This window comes from Octopus bimaculoides, chromosome 11 (genome assembly GCF_001194135.2).
Source record: "Octopus bimaculoides isolate UCB-OBI-ISO-001 chromosome 11, ASM119413v2, whole genome shotgun sequence".
NCBI lineage: Eukaryota > Metazoa > Mollusca > Cephalopoda > Octopoda > Octopodidae > Octopus > Octopus bimaculoides.
The window spans coordinates 20,011,062-20,017,082 of record NC_068991.1 but is presented as its reverse complement, the minus strand read 5'-3'; positions in this window follow the sequence as shown (position 1 = coordinate 20,017,082).

The following is a 6,021-nucleotide window of genomic DNA, read 5'->3' as shown; positions in this document are numbered from 1 at the left end:
TATATATATATATATATATATGGTTTCAAATTGTTCCAATTTGTACAAAAAAAAAAACAAAAACAAAAAGGCATAAACAGGTGAGGTAACTATAAAGAAGGTATATTAGTTTAATGCTCAGGTAAAAGGAAAGTGACTTTGACATTTTGTGCGTCCGCTCTACGACAGAGCGGACGCCTGTGACTTAATGGTCGTGAGTTCGCTTCCGGGCGACGCAGTATATCCTTGAACAATACACTTTTTATTTCACGTTGCTCTCGTTCACTCAGCTGACAAAAATGAGTAGTACCTGTATTCCAAAGGGCCAGCTTTGTCACACTTTGTGCCACGCTGAATCTTCCTCAGAACTCCATAAAGTTTCGTTGTTGTCGACTAACCCCTTCTTTACTCCTTTTCAGGCCTTGTACCTATAGCAGAAAGTATTAACACAGCTGTTTTTGTTGTTGCTCATTTTGTTATAGTTGTTGTTGTTCACAATGTAGAACTGCAGTATATAAGTTGGGCGTCGAACAAAATGCAGTGCAATATCAATATTTCGTTCTTTTACGGCTGACTTCATATAAAGTCTCAGGATTCGGTTTTACTCTAACCCTTTTCGGGAGTCGATAAAATAATTTCCGTTTAAACTATTGCTGTTGTTTTACTCAACAAAATATCCCAGAACGTTACGAAGCTTTTGCCTAATTTGATGGCTGATAATAATATCAGCTGAGAGAATATTTTTCATCTGACTGTTTTCCGCTAGAGAGAAACACTCGGCAGACATGGTGTTTTTACACCTTTTGTCATAAGAGAGATTTCTTTTTTTCTCCACGGCAACTGAGAAGTTAAAACATGTCACAAACATTTTAGTTAACCTAAAATTCGATTTTAACTCATCAGTGCTTGGCACTGATGCTGCTATTTTTATTCCGGCCATGTTGTCCACTAGCGTAGCTCAGTCACTACTGTTGACTGCTGCTTTTTGGTAAAGCTGTGGCTTTGAATCTGCCCACAGTTACCTGTCACTTCGGTATTTTCCAGCGCGGAATGCTAAAAAGTCAGGGGCATGCGTCTAGGCATCCGGCAAAAGAAAGCACCGGATAGATATGGTGTCCTTTTTCATTCTACCATAACAGAGAATTATTTCTTCGCAATAACTGCTGTGAGTTTGCCTTTAGAAGTTAAATCGTCACAAATATATACATTTACATGTATGGGATCCAATTGTAATTAGCATAGACATTCTGACAAAGATTTTTAAAAAATCAAAAAAAAAAAGAAAAAAGAAAAAATTGAAACGTCGCTGTATTTAGTTATGTCCTTTTATTTCTGAGTTCAATATTCATTGCAGCTAACCATGAATTTTATCTTTCATGGGGCGGCAAATTAAGAACTTCAAAAATTTCTAATCATGCACAAAATTCTATAAAATAAAGAAGGGGTGGTGGTCAGGGTGGGGAAATAGTATGTTTTATGAAGTGTTTAAGTGAACATAAAGTAATTTATATGAAAATGCAATGATGGCATACATAGATTGCTTAGATAGATAGATAGAGAGAGAGAGAGAGAGAGAGAGAGAGAGAGAGAGACATAGACAGAGAGAGAGATATATATATATAGACAGAGAGAGAGAGAGAGAGATAGAGAAAGGAAGAAAGAGAGAGAGAAAGAGGGAGAGTGAAAGTGAGAGAAAGAAAGATTGTGTGCATGCGTATACTATTCATGTCCTCAAATGTGGAACTACACAAGAATGACGTACGCTCTTCAGTATCTATCTATCTATCTATCTGTCTGTCTGTCGGTCTGTCTATCTATCTATCTGTCTGTCTGTCTATCTATCATTTATCATCTATCTACCTGTCTGTCTGTTTACTTATCTCTGTCTGTTTGCTTGTCTGTTTCTCAATCTATTTACCTATCTTTCGATCTGTCTCCACACACACACACACACACACACACACACACACACACACACACACACACACACACACACACACACACACACACACACACACACACACACACACACACACATACATAAATATACATACACGAACTTATACTCATATATACAGGGTGTCCACAGGGTCTGGGTACATGGAGTAAATAAAATCATAACATAAACAATTAAATATAAGAAATAATAATTTCTTAAAGTATGTGTTCACACCCATGTACCCAGACTTTGTGAACACCCTGTAGATTACCCAGCTTGGTACGAGTAACGTACGAAATGGCCGAACTGTGAATCACACGTGTGGCTTTTAGGTTAAACGACGTACATTCATACATACATACATACATACATACATACAGAGTTGTTTGGGACAGACAAGAAAATGTATGCACAGCCGTAGAGATTAGGTGCCCATGTTGATATGAATATCTCTTCGAAAATCAAAGAGAAAAAGGACAACAACAGACAGATGCTTCGAATTCTTCAGTCACTAGCGTAACTAGAGCGGGGCGGAGGGGCAGGCCTCCCTGGGCAGCACTTTAATGGGGGAGGTACCACTCTTGGGTCTGCTGTGGGCAATATGTATTTTGTGTAGGTCCGGGGGCGGCACACTAAAGGGTCGCCCCGGGCGACACACACTTTAACTACACTAGTGCCTTCAGCTTCTATACCCGAATTATAGAGTCACATTTATATCAATAATAATGGGTGCACTTGGTTATATTTGTACAAGATCAAGTAATAATCCAGTAAAGCTAGAATTTTCCGAAAATAAAATCAACCAGCTTACAGGCACATTACAAATATAATCTATAAGCAGAATAGTAAAAATATGCAAGACTTCTTTGAAGTTCAAAACGTGAGATTGTTTTTGTTAGCTGCATTCCAATGATAGGAACTTTGTATTCTAGTTAGAAAGCACTTCCTTCTTATAGAGAGAATTCAAACAATTAAAATTGATATAAATGCGCTGTCGGTCCAGCAATTGAACTGTAAGCTTATGATCACGAACCGAACACACTATCTATAACGGCATGCGTCTTTATGTCCTCTCAACGACAGAGCCAAGATAAACTATCAGTGGGGGAGTGTTGTATGCGATAAAAATAAAAACTGGGTTCCATACACGAAATATAACGAATTGAAATAAGTATCGTTTTCCTGAGAAAATCTATGCAGTTGGTTGCCCCCCTCCACGCCGCCCCTACTATTTTTCGGGTGTTTACAATGTAGAGATAGTTGCATACTGGAGTCGATCTAATCGACTGATCCCCTCCCCCAAAATTTCAGGCCTTGTGCCTAGAGTAGAAAAGAATATGAAATAATTAAAATTTCTTGGAGGGAAAATGTTGTTTTAAACAGTCGGGTATTATTAACCAGACCTATCAACATCGTCTCTGTTTAATCAAATAATTCAAACTCATCTTCTTTTACATGTTTCAGTCATTGGTTTGCGGTCATGCTGGAGCTCAGGAGCTTCGCTTTGAAGGTTTTAGTCCAACAAATCTACCCAAGTACTTATTTTTCTAGAGCTGAATTTTAAAATAAATCCAATTACTTATGTTTTTATATATATATATATATTTTATTTTTGTCTTTTAAGACCTGCACTTATTCTATCGGTATTAGTTGCCGGACTGCTAAATAACGGGAACGTAAACGAATCAACAGCGGTTGTCTAATAGTGTGGGGACGAAAACAAATACAAAGTATACACATAAACGCGTACACGCACATACGTACACACACGCGCGCGCGCGCACACACACACACACGCGCACGCACGCACGCGTGCACACACATATTGACTACGTAAATTCTTAGTTTTTATCCACCAAATTCACTCACAAAACATTAGTTGGACAGTGGATATAGTAGAAGACACTTGCCCAATGTGCCGCGCAGTGGGAGAGAACCCAAAATCCCAATGTTGGGAATCGGACTTCTTAACCACACAAGCATGTCTGCATCTGGTTGAAATTATTTTACTGATATCCTTCCTAGGTGTGGTTTAGGTTTTAAGATCACTTTGATGAAGATTTTATGTTTACTAACTGCATGAACGTTAGGCGCAATGGCCCAGTGGTTAGGGCAGCAGACGCGCGGTCGGAGGATCGCAGTTTCGATTCCCAGACCGAGCGTTGTGTGTGTTTATTGAGCGAAAACACCTAAAAGCTCCACGAGGCTCCAGCAGGGAGTGGTGGCGACCCGTGCTGTACACTTTCGCCCCAACTTTCTCTCACTCTTTCTTCCTGTTTCTTGAGGAAAAAGCTGCGATGGACTGGCGTCCCGTCCAGCTAGGGGGGAACACGTACACCATGGAAGCCTGAAAACCGGCCCCTATGCTCCACAAGGTGCAAAACGGATAAACAACAACAACAACAACTGCATGAACAATTTGAATAACGCGATTTTTTTCAACTTTCTATATTATGTGTAGTGTTACTCTTATTCATGACCGTTTTTCTCCTTCGATTGTGAAGTAGTAAAACACATCTTACTCGTTATCTCTCTGTCTCACTGTCTGTCTCCTTCCTCCCATACAACACTCCACCCCCCTCTCTCTCTCGATATATATATATATATATATATATTGGGTTGTCCGGAAAGTTCGTGCCGATTCATAGTATCTTACCTTTCGACTTATTTGCCATGAAACCACCTCAGTTCTCGGAAGAGGGTATTTTTAAGTTAAAAGAAAGATGGAGACGCATTGTGCAACAAAATGGTTCATATCTGGTTGGTTAAAAAGTAATGGCAAGTAATTATTGACCTTTTTCTTTCATTTAAAAATCGGCACGAACTTTCCGGGCAACCCAATATATAGACAGATGGATATAGATATAGATAGATACATGAATATACAAAAACGTATATATATATATATATATATATATATATATACCCATGCATATGTGTGTTGATATACACACATGTATACATATTGTTGTACATATGGGTGCTTGTGTATATCTGTATGAACGTGTGTATACAGATGAATAAAACTTTTGTTTTTGTGTGTACACGGGTATATATATTTATCGGGGTATATATAAGTGTATACGGGTAATTTTGGTATCTATACGGATTTATATGGGTGTGCACTGGATGCAATTTTAAATGTATAAGCTCATTTGGATATAAGTGCACAAAATGTTTGTGTGTGTGTTTTTGTTTGTGCATGTGCGTGTATGAGCGTGTGTGTATGTGTGAATCGTATTTCTTCTCATGTTTTGCCTGTATATGTGTTTGTGATGAAGTTTAAATGAGTACCTATATGTGTGTAATATGGATATAAAAGTGCATTTAGTTATGTGTAATACGTTTTTGCATTGGTCGCTTGTGTATGTTTGTATGTGTGGACATATATATATATATACACAGATACATTTATATATAAGTTTATATACTCATATATTAATGTGTGGGCATGAGTTTAGGCGTGTGGTTCTAAAGTATGAGCGTAAAACAATGAACTAACAGGAGAGATAGAGAGAGATAGAGATAGAGAGAGAGAGTTAGAGATAGAGAGAGATAGAGAGAGAGAGAGGACACCAATGAGAATGAGTGAGAAAGAAAGATAGAGTAAGAGGGAGAGAGAGAGAGTGAGACGAAGAGAGAGATGGGAAATGCCATGTGAAATATCTAAATATCTATTGAACCTTCCGCTGCTTGATTAGTTTATCTTTGGCCCCTCGTTTCGTACATCTTACTAACACTTAAATAGCAAAGAGGTGCATACATATGCATATGCATGTGTGAATGTGCGGGTGCATGTGTCTGTATGTGTGTGTGTGTGTGTATGGGTGTAAGCCAATCGATATGCGAGTTTTTTGGTGTTATTTTTTGATTTTTTTCAGCAGTCGTAATCTACATACGCAAATACAATGCTTTCAGATCATGTATGTATATATGTGTGTGTGTGTGTGAGTGTGTATACACACACACACATATACATATACGTGTGTATGAGTACCTTTTTGTATGTATATATTTATGTAGTCTTATTGTCCATCTTCGTTTGGCTCTCACCTTCTTCCTATGTTCTCATACTCTCGTCATTATAAATATATATATATATA